Raw genomic sequence first — 14601 nt, forward strand, 5'->3', positions numbered from 1 at the left:
ATTTGGTGGAATTCTGGAAATTCTGGTTTTTGGTCTTGCTGTGTAGTTCAGCCTCCCAAACTCTGGAATTACAGGCATGTGTGACCATGCATGGCTTCATCATCTGGTTTTCAAAGCAAAAGTGTATCTGTACCTCCACATCTCTCAAGTGAATACAGAGGGAGGACATATCCATTATGCAGACCTGAGGTAGAGAGTAACAAAGTCATTGTGCTCTTCTCTCTTCTCTCATTGCTGCGACAGATACCCAACACCCAAAATAAAGAAAAGAAAGGTTTATTTAGCTTATACTTTGTGGAGATTTTAGTCCATACTCGGCTGGCTCCAAGGCAAAGTGGCACATGGCAGCACAGAGCAGCTATTCAGGGCAGCAGGAAAAATCAAAGAGCAAAAGGAGAAGCAGCAGCTCAGGCAGCTGGCCAGCCTCTCTCCCCTCCTTACATCGTACTGCAGTATCCACCCCAGGGCACTCACACCCATAATCCCAGCACTGGATCATGAATCAATAATGAACTCCAGAAGCTGCCCCTTGACTGCAGGAGGCTTTGAGGGAACAACTAGACACAAACCATAACAAATATTATAATTTCTTTTTGATTGTAAAAAGAGTGTGTGTTCATTACTTTTAAAATTTAAATAAAACAGCAGTGGAACATACAAAATAAATGTTATTTTCAACAGAGTTTTTTTTTTTTTTAAAGTAAAGAAAACAAAAATAGAATAAAATTTCAAAACAAGATGGTAGGACAGTAACAATGGTTAGTACATTGTTGCTATCTTCAAAGTAGTTGCTGATATTATAAGGTATGAAAAACTAATCAAACAATACAGGCATAAACCTTTCTTGTCAATAAACTAATAACAATTAGTAGCATAGCTATCTTGTGTGTACCTACGTATATATATTTTTTTTCTTTTCCCTTTCTTCTTTTCCTTTTCCCCCGTTCCAGTTTCTCGTTCCTTTTGAGCAGTTTCTTTCCATTTCCCAATATCTATTGCACATTTGGATCTTATTTACTCTTTCAGCTTCTTGTACTAGGGAGATAATATGATGTTTACACAAACAAAACTGACTTATTTCACCTGTAAGTACAGTCTCAAGTTGCATCCATTTACCTTTGTCTCAGATTTATCCTTTTATATATCGAAGTAGTAACCCATCATATAAAAATACCTCATCTTTTTTATACATTGCTCAGTTGATGGACGTTTGGGCTGTTGCTGAGATTTAGCGCTGACAAACTCTACTTCTATAAACATGGTGTATATATATCACTGAGTTGAGTAGGATCTCTAATCCTAGTTTTTTTGAGGAATCTCCACATGTAGTGGGTGACCAGTCTACATCCCCACTAACAGTGAAGAATTCCTTTTTTGGCACAGTCCCTCCAGCATTCGTTGTTTGATTTCTCGATAGCCAGTTTTACTGGGGTGTGATAGAATCTGTTGTTTTTTAATTTGCATCCAGAGAGGTGTATGAATGAATAACCAGCATTTCTCTCTTTTATGTTCTTCCAAGCTTTTCTCTGTATGACAAGCTTATGTTGCTGTTTTGAAAGTGAGATCAGATTACTAGCATTGTCCTATGTCTTGCTTCTAATTAAACTGAATTTATCATAGAGGCCTTTTGGGAAGGATAAAAGTAGCCCTTAAAATTTGAACACTGACTTGATAACTTCAGCTTCATTTTGACGCTCGCATGTTGAACATGTCACAGGGCATTGATATCACATAGTGCTTCCTTCTGATCATGATGACTCAAGACAGACTCCAACCATAATGGAACACAGGCAAAATGTAAACATTGTCCAAAACAACACAAAAAACATCTAGACATCACCCTTTTCTGCCTAATATGAGTATGGTTGCTTATGATTCAGTTACAGTGGTATCCTTACTCTAGTCTGTCCTGCTAGGCAAGATTTAGCATCCAACTGCAAAAAGTCCTACTTCCTTATACTATCCCCAAAACTGCCTGACACATACCATATTCTACATATTTTTTCCTAATACCTTCTTACTGAAATATCCTACAAATTTTCTCATGGTTTTGATCTCCTTTTCTGCTTGTTCAATTACAGTTATATTCCTATAATTGAACAAGTTAAGCTCTTGGTGGACTGTGGCTGGATGGATCATACTGTTGACATGCATAAATGTATTTTTAAATTTATTTTGTGTAGCAAGCAGGAACAGGGGTCAGGGGCTCGATCCTTGGGCCTGCCATGCTGGCCCCGCCCCCAGGACACACTGAGCAATTGAGATTGGGCATGGTGGCTCCGCCTGTAATCTCAGCTCTTGGGAGGCTGTAAACAGGCTATGAGTTCAATCTAGCAGTGAGACCCTGAACACCCTGTAGACCTTTCCCTAAAATACAAAAAAAAAAAAAAAAGTGTAATTCCATTGTATGGATATACTGTACTCTATCTAACTGCATGCATACTTATAAGTATATATAAGTAAATTATATGAATTTGCAATGAATGCCCTTCTATATATTCTTCTATACAACTTGCTAGTTACCATACTTTTCCAGGATAAATTCCTACCAGTATAATTGCTGAGTCAAAGATCATGATCATGCTCATTTTTATTTCCTTTTAATTTTTTTTAAATAATGTAAATGTAAGAGATAGTCTTGGCAAAAATTAACAAATCAAAAGTGCAGATAAGAATAAAAATTATAAATAAAGGCTGTGTTTTTTCTCACCCATTCTTTAATATCATGCGTTACAAGTATGACCTTTCCATTACTTTTTCTTCATATAAACAGGTATAATTATTCTTGCGTGAATGCATATATACACATATGCATACATATAAATATGCATTTCTCATTTTGAGATTATACCATACTTACATTAAATTTTAATCTATATATACAATGCTTCTCTTTGCCCATGATAAACCAAGACAGAACAAGATGACTCCAATCATATTAGAAGAGGAGCAAATCCACATATAATCTATATTGTAAAAGTATCTTGTATCATAAATATAATCTATTATAATCCATATATAATCTATATTGTAAAATTAGTGTATACGCATGCCTACTTCTGAAATACAAATTGAAAACATAGACTATTAAGAAGAAAAACTGAAGTCTAAGATATTTCAGCTTTGGTTTCCTTAATTTAAAAAAAGTCATAGGGCTGGCCAGATAGCTCAGTGGACTAAAGTGCCTGCTTAGGCAGGCTCGGGGACTGGGGGTTCTATCCCCAGCATGCAGTGCTGGCCATTCCCCTGGGACATGCTGAGATGGTGACTAAGACTAGGTGTGGTGGTGCACACCTGTAATCCCAGTGCTTGGGAGGCTGAAAACAGAAGGATCAGTCTGATCTGTGTAGTGAGACCCTGCAGTCCTTGTACTAAATACATTTTTTTTTAAAAGTTCGCCAGCAAAATCTATTTTCTAAGCCTGTATGAGGACATTAAAGGAGATAATGCATAGAGAATTTTATACATTTTCGCTGGTCCACAAAATATGCATTTAAAAATGATAAGAATTCACACTATTATTTATATTATTATCTTTTGCTTTGTCTACCACACTAAATTTACTTCTATACAATAGCAATAGTTCTAACCTTTAACATTAAGAAACTAAACATAACTTTTCTAACTTTAAGATTGTAAGTTACAATGTCTAATAGTAAGAGGCTAAAAAATTTAAATGATGTAAAAGAACTTGCTGTAGTTTCTGGAAAAGAAAGCTACCCTCTCCCATCTTCTAATCAGTTATTAGGATGAAATTTTCAATTGGTCTCTCCCTTGAAGAATTTGACAATATTCTAATACCCAGAACTTTGGCACACGGGCACTTGATAAATGCTTCCAGATTCTATCTTTAAAAGCAGTAATGCAATTTGGGTGAAAATAAAGAGGCAGCCGAGTGGAGGTTCCGAAGGATGAACAGTTAAATTTTGTGGGTCCATTTTTCTACTCCAGAGAAAGAGATATTTATTGCCTGCAGCACAGCTGAGGGACTGCATTTGGAAATGCCATAGAAAGTAGTCTGTAGCTGAGGTCCTGGGGCTCAGTCCAGGATAAGGCAGTTGGCAGGGTCAGCCTCAGAATGGCAGGAAGCCTGCTTTCCAAACAGCAGCTGCAAAGAGACCGAGTTTGTTAAAACTTATTTCATCTCTCACTCTAGCCCTCCAACACTTTCCCAGGCACAGTGCTGTCTTTGTAACCCCAGACAGGGAAGCAGGAGAAGAAAAGAAAGGAGATAGAAAAGGAAAGGAGAGAGGAGAGGGAGGGAAAGAGAAGGGAGAAGGAGACAGAGAAAGGATAATGTGAAATTCGCTTCTTGATAGAAAGAAGCATGCACAAGGTAATACTGATGAAATGATTTTTTCTTTTTTTTTTTACAAAGGAAGTTCAAGGAATTTCTGAATCCAATGATGTAGTTTTAATATTATTATCATTGATATTATTAGTATCATTCGTATTGTCATCATTAGAATTTTTGGTATTAGATTTTTCTTAGTATTATTATTTTATAGTTATTTGAATTTTAATGGGTATGTGTATGAACATTTTAAATAATAGTTTTCAGTTATACAGAAATATCATAGAAATTAAATGACTGTCCTAATACAAAGTTATGCCAGATATTGATGGCCCAGGGGATATTGGGAAATGGATTCCAATAATCCAAACCTATTGCTCCCTCCTTGAGACTGGCCTGCCATCTTTGTCTCTTGTTTTCCATTTGTCTGGTAGATTGATCACATCATCATGGCTGTCACCTGAAGGAGAAGACACAAAACTCAGACTTTACAAATGGATTGTATAAGTTTGGGCTTCATTGCTTATAAGCTGTGTACCACAAGCAAGATCCTTCCCTCTCTGTGACACACTTATCTATAATAACAATATTTAAAAGAAGTGTAATAGAAGGGCTTACTAATAGGCTTATTATGAGTATAAAGCAAAAAATGCTGTTGGTATGCTTAACATGGGATCTGACACATAATGAGAACATCAGAAACCTTGAGGGAGGTATTAATAAAATAATACCAGATTATAACCACACAATTTTTCAGTAACATTGTAGGTCTTGAACAAGGATTCCTGTGGTCTCCATTAGATATTTTTCTGAAAGAAAAAAAAAAAACTAATGAAATTGTCTGAACTAGGTAGGAAAGTTGCTCCAAAGAAACACATAACAGAGGTCAAACTTTGATATTTATTTAGCTAAAGTTCTCAAGCCTCAAAGGACAAGGGGTTGTAGCTACCCTGAAAAATGTACTTCACACAGGCAACCCTAAGAAACATTCAATGCCAATAGAGAACAACCAATCCATCATATTAACAGTTTTACCTTCAGGGAAATATTTCACTCTTCAAGATTTGGATCAAAGCTATAGAGAAAACTGGATAAAGATGCAAAGTTTTATTTCCAGTTTTAAGACTTCAGGCTCTGTCAAGCATGCTTTGGCAGAAGAGAAACAGATAAAAGATGCATTAGACAAAAACAGCCTTGCCTTGTTGCACTTTAGGTTTGCAGCAGAGTGCAGTTTTGATCCTAGGTGATTTTCCCTGCTGACTCGCTGCTTCAGAGGCTTAGCGTCCCCTGTAACCTACTTAACTGGTAAGGGTGCGCTTGCATATTAGAGCAGAAGTAGAAAAATAGGACAGATGTAGGAGGAGGAGAGGTAGCAAATGTGTAAGCAAGAATCTAGAACCCTTTTATAAATGATGCCTCCCTCAATTCTTTCACATGATATGTCAGAATAAAAAAAATTAAAACCTCCTTGGATGCATTGATAAGAACAAAGAAAGGTCTTTTATAACCCTGTGGTTTTGTACTGAGAAAATTCAATCTCTTCCACATTGTCCATGGGGCATCAGTTGCTCTTTATAGTTTTGAATGCAGCAGAATTATTATTAGTTCTATGGAAAATATTGAACCACAGTTGTTCTCAGGAATGTCTTACTGATTAAATTAAAAATGTCACAAGGTATTTGATCACATACAGATAGCAATAGGTCAGACAAAAGCCTAAAGCCAGAAAGAAAAAGGCACAAAGAAAGAGATAGCCACACAATACATTTCAGGGTGGAAGAAGCAAACAAGACCTTCAAGAATAGTGATTCAGATGTAAAGGAAGGAGTACAATCCTCGAGTTCTCTTTCCTATTTGTTCAACTAGGGAAGTCATTCCTGCTTTTGGATAATACTATTTCTTTATCAGTTATAAAGCAAAAAATGGAGGAGCATTCCTGGACTCACTTGGCAGTAGAACCTTAACCTTCTACTTCCAATTATCTGTTTAAAATCAAAGTGAAAAAAGAAAAATTTAACTCATATATACTAATTTATAGGACAAAAACATCTTGGTGTTGAAAGAAGCTTTTGTTCTATAGTCATGTAGAATTACCCACTTTAGATATAGCAGGTAGGCAGATTAAGTAAAATGGCCAAATTAGAATAGATCTCTCTCTCTCTCTCTCTCTCTCTCTCTCTCTCTCTCTCTCTCTCTGCCTCTCTGTCTCTGTCTCTGTCTGTCTGTCTCTCTCTGCCTCTCTGTCTCTGTCTCTTGCTCTCTCTGTCTCTGTCTCTCTGACCCTCTCTTCTCCTTCCTCCTTTCCTCCCTCCCTGCTTTTTGCCTCTCTCTCTCTCTCTCTCTCTCTCTCTCTCTCTCTCTCTCTCTCTCTCTCTCTCTGCTTCTCTCTGCCTCCCTCTAAGTAATGAGGTTTCATTAGCTGAGGGGCTCTGTGTACACAGAGTAACTAGAATTAAGCTAACAAAGTGTTGTGCAGAGAATCAACTCTGACAAACAGATAAGGGTGGTTTAGAATCATGTATCTGTTACTTATGCATAAATGAATTCCCTAAAGGGTTTGAGGATAGTTTGTGTCACTCAGCCTCCTGTAAGCCTGTTCCGCAACATGGTTAGCAAATTTTCTTCTTTCCATGCAAAGAACAAAATTTTCTTTGATGCAAATCTACTCCCACAATTCTGAATTAATGGGGTCTATGCAGTTCACAGTTTAATATACATGAGTTTTTATCTCCTAATTTTACCATCAATCTTCTTAGTTCTTTAAACAGCTCATATTTGAAGTCCTCCACAGTGCAATCATGCAACTAAGAATGCACAGATATTCCAAATAGTACTGCTACCTGGGTTTGGGGTTGCTTTGGGCTCCTTTTTGAGGTTTTTTTGGTAGGGTTTTCTTGTTGTACTGAGCAAAACTTGGACAAAAAACAAGGTACAAAGTTTTATATTTATTAAAAGTAGGAAAATAAAGATGCTCAGCCCAGTGAATGTGGGTCAGTTAAAGAAGGAACAGAAGTCTGCTCATAAGGTGAAAGTTAAGCACTGAGACAGCCAGAGCAGAGTGCTCATTAGACTTAATGGGCATTATCTTTGGTATCCTCCACCATGCAGGCTGGTTTCAGATCTACGCTGTCATATCAAAAACATTTTTTCTTTTTTTTACCAGAAGGATTGAATGTAGTATTCTTTGATTGGTCCATAGTTTAGGGCTTTTTTGTTTTGTTTTGGTTTGGTTTGGTTTGGTTTGGTTTGGTTTTGGTTTTGTTTTTGCCCTGTCCTGGATTTTCATGACTGACAAGTCTCACCCACTTCATCAGCCATCATGCCACATTCTAATTTCCTATGTCACTATGTAGGCACAAAGAGTACTACAAAATACATTTCCAAGTCCTCTGTACCTTGTAGTCAACAATATAACAATTTTCTTTTCACTTTTCATCCTAATGTTTCTCCCTTTAACTAACAGATAACCAAATAACTTATAACCTCTTCCTGATTCCTGACGTGCTAGGATCATCTAGCAATCTTTGTTGAACAGTTTAAGGAACATACCCACTAGTATTAGCCTTAAAGTTTGAAGACAAATTTATGTGTCAGTCAGGGCCTATATTCATAAGTGATCACAGGACTGAGTCCCATTACTCCTAAAATCAGAAAAATCACAGAATAGATGTGGCATCATTTCTCATAACAAAAATAAGGAATTTTCATCCTTCATATAGGAGCTAATTAAAATAAAAACCAGTCCCAGGCATCTCATTAAATGATACATTTCCAGTATGCTATCATTTGGATCTAAAAATGCCTTCACATCAGCTTATTAATATCCTTTAGTTATTGTGGACTGATTAGGTTGGCAGTCTCCCAAATGAGGCCATGGTGAAGGCTAACTACAAAGAGGCAAAGGGAGTGATTTTAGGGCTCCACCCAGGAATGAGATGCCTGAGGATATAGTCTTTCCTTGGCTGTGACTTGTCTTATCCTTTGAGACTTTCCGGCTTCGCCTGCCACTTCAGACCTCATTAGGGGTTAGGGACTCACAGAGGCTCACTTACTATGAGTTTGCCCCTCATTTCCAGTCACGTGTTGTAGGCTTTGGATAGACTTACATGGAAACATGAGGAGCCCATTGATTAATTTAAGTCCTGCTCCGCGCTGCCTCATAGTGGGCTCCATCGCCTTCCCAAATTCTCACTGGTGTGGAAGTCGATTTACTCATGGGGAGCTGAGTGGCTGAGGGTGCTCTTAGGAGGTGCCGCCTGGTTGGAGGTGATCACTGAAAGCTTTTAAGGCGAACGTGGACCTAGAAGGACATGGTCTTGGCCCTGGCTCCTCCCTTCTTGCTCTGCTTCTTGTCTGATGCGGGATGAGCGCCTTCTCCTGCACTAAGCTGTTCTGCCACCCTGTTGCTGCCTTGGAGCCAGCCTGTGACAGACTGGAATTATAAGCCAAAATTAACCTCTCCTCTGTTAGGGCCAAGTGTCTGGTACCGTGTGCAGTGACAAGGAAAGTGATCAAGATGTGATGTAATTACATATTATATCTAGAGTTTACTGAAATTTGGATCATGGCTTATTTTGATCAACTGTCAACTAATTTTAACAAGAAGAAAACTTTGATAGAGTTTACAGATGTGAAAAATCTTATTTGCTCAGATTTTTAAAAATTTATGCTGTCCTAAGTTCCTAAAATTGTTTTAAGTTTTCTTAATACATGTTTGCAATACACAATGATCCCGCTCATCATAGGGAGTTGGTACCTGCACATAACACATCTCAGTTCTCTTTTTCTCCATTTCCCGCACCGCCATCTCTTAGTTCCCAACCCATTTCCAAAAGATTTACTCCTCCCTTCATATTATCTGCCTTTTATTTTGCAATTTATTAAATTTTATAAGATTTCAAATTAGACTCATGTTTTGTGGTAGTTGTTAATAATAAAAACTTTCAAAACAAAGATGTATCACTTCAGGATAAAAATTTTGGGAAACAGGACGACACTACGAATTCAGTGGAAAAAGAAATGATGTAATTTTGGGCGGCCTGGTAAGAAAATCTTATTCAAGTCCATTGTTAAATAGATGACAATGGGAATCAAATTACTATGGTCTATGGGCCTATGAGTGCACATAAAAGAAATATGTCAGTGTTTTAACATATGAATAGTAAAAAGAGACAAAATTTTATTCTTTTAACAGTTCAAACACAATGAAAATTATTATCTGTGAATTTATAAATATACAAGAGAACAAATATTTCAAAATTGTTTGTTTCAGAAATAAAAAATACTTGAAGTGTGCTGATCTTGGGCCTTTCTACTCTTCTTACTGTTTTAGGATCTTAGTGACATCATCTGTGTGCTGGTTAGAAATATAGATCACAGACCTGGTGAATTCGAGTCATTTGAATGGGATTCCTAAATGATTCATATCCTGTGGAAAGTTCAGAGGAACTTCCCCACAAGTTTCCTTTTCCTGGATAGTGCCTCAGAGTTGATCCGTTATGCCCTTGATTTTCAGCATTTCCTTCACTTGCTTTCCTGTCCTGGTTAATGGAGGCACAGCAGTTACCCTTGCTAGAAACCTTAGAATGATCCTGAAAGCTTCCATTTTACATTCTCCAAAACTCTGCTTGTCCAACTAGCAAAGAAATCCAGTCAAATTTACATCTTTCATTTCTTACTATGTACCAAAAGTGAATGAAGTTATAGAACATCCAGGCCGATCTTAGTAATTTTCCAATGTCTTCTAATGCCTTCTTTGGAAGATAGACTATTACAAAGTAAACTGAAGAAAAATAAATAATACATTCAAGAGTTTATATTAGCAAATAATTATTAATGAATTAGATAGATCAGAACCAGAAGTGATCAGGGTTTTCATCTGGGGAACCCAAAGGGAAAGCTTTCACAGGAAAACAAAAATGAAGCCAAAAAATCTTGCATTGGTTACATTTGCTTTCTAGTGATGGTGAACATTGTAGAGATGAATGCCCAATAGCAATCAAAAACCCAATTATTTATCATAATACAACAACACTGCAATTAATATGGAATACTGAGGTTGTAGTTTTGAAAAAGCAACCCATACATAAACATATTTTGTCGTAAAAGTAAAACAAATAACAAATACATAACAGGTTTGTCACAACTGGTTTGCTCTTGGAAATTTACAAGTTTGTTGCTTGCCTGTAATTGCCTATGTTCCAAGTCTATATTTCTTTAAATTAGGCATTTACAAGAAAAAACAGCTAAATTTTACTATGTTTGCAATTTCATTAAGGTTATCATCACTTATAAGACCTAACTGGTTTTGTCTGCTCAAGAGTTCTTCAGATCTTTTCTTCATTTTTTTTATTTGATTAAACTCACACTAGTCAGTCACCAACTTCTGGTGTTCATACCTTCCTATAACCTCCCCAGCAAGATTGTGTGTGTTTAAGGGGGTATAGATCTTTTACATGCTTCCTACAAATACAACATGGTTGTATAGCTTCCTTTTGTATTGACTGTACATTATGTAAGATCCCTAGCAGACTTGCTCTAGAGTTTCTCATTTGCTGACCTTAACAAAATGAGCTGAGACAATATAAACTACCTCTAGAGAGGTCACATAATAGGAAAATAATGAAAGCCACAGTGACAGACAAAACACTGAGCTTTCAGCACTATACCTGCAAAGTAAATAAGTCGGTTCTCTCGAGAACCCAAGAGAGCTCAGACACAGGTTCTTCTCCAGTTGATCCTCCAGAAGCAAGGCAATCTTGCCTAACCCCTTGACTGCAGCCTCATGGAAGACTCTCAAGTCAACTAAGAGAACTCAACAAAGTCATTCCAAGATTCTTTCTCCACAGAAATGGTAGCTAATAGATGTGTGTTGTTGTATGCTGTTAAGTCTCTGGTCCTTTGTTATGCACCATAGAAAGCTATACATGCTCTGATAGTACATGAGCTGAACAAGTTCAAGTAGACCTTATCTACTGCTTTTTTATCCTATCTTTCTCCTTCCTTCATCCGGGTTCAATAGGGCCATAACTTAAAAAGCAATTTTACAACATCTGTGCATATATTCCAAAGGCCTAAAAACATTGTTTAACACATAAGAAGTTTTCAAAGGGTCTGTAATGAAAAAAATGGAAAATTTATTAGAAAGTTACCTGCATAGAATACAATACCAAACAATGGGCCAATTGATTAAGAAGTTCAAGTCTTCCAGACACAAATTACACACCAAGGGAGACAGGCCAAGGTAATATTTATTCTACTTTCATTCTAGTTTTATAATTATTCCTTGTATACTATAAAAAGTTATTTTTCACATCTGATTGTCATTTTGTATAATAAGAGAAAGCATTCAATTCTCTGGAAAAGCCATGTATATATTTTAAAGCCATGTTTTCAAGTTCAGGAGAAGAGCTTTTGATTTACTGAATACCAAGTCTCCTATTGTACATATCACTGGCTCTCCATGATTTAGGGTTGTGGCACATGTTCCATATGTACATTTTCTTACATCAGTGTAATTCTCACTTCTCCCTCCATTTTGCTTTGTTCATTCACAGAGAGGTTTCAGGGCTGCTAAGTCCAAAATATGTTGCTAAGAGACATATTTGCTGTGTGCACAAGAAGCAAAAATCAAAAGAAACACTTGCTAATGGTTTCATTACTATCTCATTTATCACCCTTGGAAGACACAGGGAAACTCTGCCTCTTGATTTCCCCAAATGATAATTGGAAAAAATTAGAATGACAGATGTTCTATGCAAGAACATATTTCTGTTCATTTCATTGTGACCACATAGCCCTAGGTAATAACTAGTGGGTTTACCTCCTGGCTCACCTCTGCCCAATCCACACTGCACCTAGGTTAGGCTACCTGTCATATACTACACCCCTGCTCATCTCTCTAGTCATACACTCAGGCTAGAGCCCTTCAGTTAAGCCCTAGGACATTAAAGACCTTTCAAGCTGTTTAATTCAAGTCTTTATGATTGAGCTTGTCTTTCTGTTGGCATTCTTAGGCTTGCTTTGTGGTTTTCTGTCCTTAGCCACCTAGTTTGTGAGTTTATTCATGCCCTCTTATCACATCATGTTGCTATTTTCATGGTGGGTGGTTTAGAATGAAGTTCTCTGAAATTTCAATCAGATAGAATTTTCTCATCTTTCAAATCCAATAGCTTTTTTGGATTCAATGAATTTCTTCATTATAATGGATACACTATTGATGACCATGTCTTTTCTCCAAACTTTTCTACTGAGCTACAGACATAGTGCCATTTATAGTCACATTCCATTAAGTAAAAGGAGTTACTCAATTTGTTTACTGAATAATGGCTAACACCTGCTGTCATATCATATTCTATGATAAATATGTTACAGGTATTGTCTTATTTAAACATCTTAACACAAAGAGGTACTGGCTTTAATTCCATTTTCTTTTTTTTTTTTTTTGGAACCGAGGATTGAACTCAGACCCTTGCACTTAACGGGGAAGCACTTATTCTACTGAGCCATCTCCCTGGCCCTTTAATTCCATTTTTAAAAAGTATGAAATTGAGGTTCTAAAGGATTGTAAACTTTCTGTTGTTGTTGGTGATGGTGCTGGGGATTGAACTCAGAGCCTTATGTATGCAAGGCAAAGGCTCACACTGGGTCTCATCCCCAGTTTATAAACTATTTAGCATTACCATCAAACAGCTGTCAGTGGCCATGCCAATGTCTGAATATAAATTTGTATGACTACCTTCTCTCTACAGAATGCTATTGATGTGTGAATATTTGAAAGCTTAAAGCAAAAATTCTAAAAATGCTTAAAATGATAATAAAAATGATAAAAACCACATCATTTTTAATGATTTTAAATTTTCTTCTAGGAAATCTAACTGCTGACAAGAGTACCTGTTGGTACAGTCCCTTTCAGTACAATTGGATTCTATTTCCAATTTTTTCTATGTACACTTATTAAAAGAGGACATGACAGAAGAAAATACAATACTTAAACAAGATGGAAACTTAGATCTGTTTCTTTAAAAGGAATCCAGGGGAAAGCACTTTCAGGGCGATACAGTGGCATTAAATTGTCAGGAGCACCGTCCTGCTGCTCCCTGTGTCCTTAGCATGTTACCCATGAGCCATGACAGCTAAGTCCAGTCAATGTGAAAGAGGAAAGAACAAGGAAACACTTGCCTACTCCTTAGTAAGTAGATGTCTATAATGAATTATGCAACACTTGAGCTTTCCTTGCTTAAAAGTAAGCCATATGGGGGCCTGCCCCTTAGCTCAGTTCTTTGGGGCTGGGGAGATGGCTCAGTGGAATAAGTGCTTCACTGGCAAGCGCAAGGGCCTGAGTTCAATCCCCAGTTCTGCAAATAAATAAATAAATAAAAAGTAAGCCACATGACTGTACCTATCTGCAAAGGAAGCTAGGACAAATTTAGCCCATTAACTGGATGCAGTATTGCCAGGAATAAACAAATAATATGGCTATATTATTAAAGAACAAGGGATGAATGGACAGATGCCAAGAAGTAGGTGGCAAAGCCTCACCCACATGCACGTTGTCAGGCCCAACGGCATTGCTCATCTTTGTCAAGGACAGTCCTGGACTTCTCTCCTTTCATATAATATAGGAAGAATGGATATTGAGACACAATGAGCATCTATCTGCCTTGCATCTGAAACAGGATTTCCATTTCTAGAAACTACTTAGCAACTATCAAAGATATATATACAAAAATAATTACTGCAGCACTATTTTAAACAAGAACACAGAAGTAATTCCAAACTTTTTAACTATTTGTGTGAATAAATTATGGCATGTATGCCAATAAAATGTGATGATGTTCTGGATATATATATATATATATATATATATATATGTCTCTGAAATAGTCAAATGAAAGAAAACTACCAAATGGAACAGAGCATTGTCAAAGTATTTAATGAACATAGATAAATACAATTAGTTCATATTTATTTTAAATTCTTATGTGTTATTTTAAATATTTTTACCACTGAACATGTATTACTTTTACTATCATTTGCTTTTAAATTAAAATTTTATTTATCAAACAAAGCATCACTACCTTGGGATACTTAACATGCTTTCATTTGGTGTTTTGTCTGCTTCTGTCTTATTTGTTAACCCAGAACAGCAGCCTCATAAAGCTTCCCACTGAGGATTATAAAAAGATGGGTTTTTATATGAAGCCCCCATTCCCTCAGATAGCACCATACCAAGCCAACACAGGCCCAGGACAATGTTTAGATTCACAGTTCCACACTGGAGTTTCATTATCAAACAACTTTGAGAA

At 36.8% G+C, this 14601-nt stretch overlaps 1 non-coding gene across 1 annotated transcript; it reads right to left on the reverse strand.

Annotated features, from left to right (window-relative positions):
• Positions 1-13789: 13789 nt before the first annotated feature.
• Positions 13790-13915, reverse strand: LOC111816356. The gene has a single exon (XR_002820770.1). It is a non-coding gene; the product is annotated as a U6atac minor spliceosomal RNA (small nuclear RNA).
• Positions 13916-14601: the final 686 nt, after the last annotated feature.

The sequence above is a fragment of the Octodon degus genome, unplaced genomic scaffold (assembly GCF_000260255.1).
Source record: "Octodon degus isolate 3935 unplaced genomic scaffold, OctDeg1.0 scaffold00030, whole genome shotgun sequence".
Lineage (NCBI taxonomy): Eukaryota > Metazoa > Chordata > Mammalia > Rodentia > Octodontidae > Octodon > Octodon degus.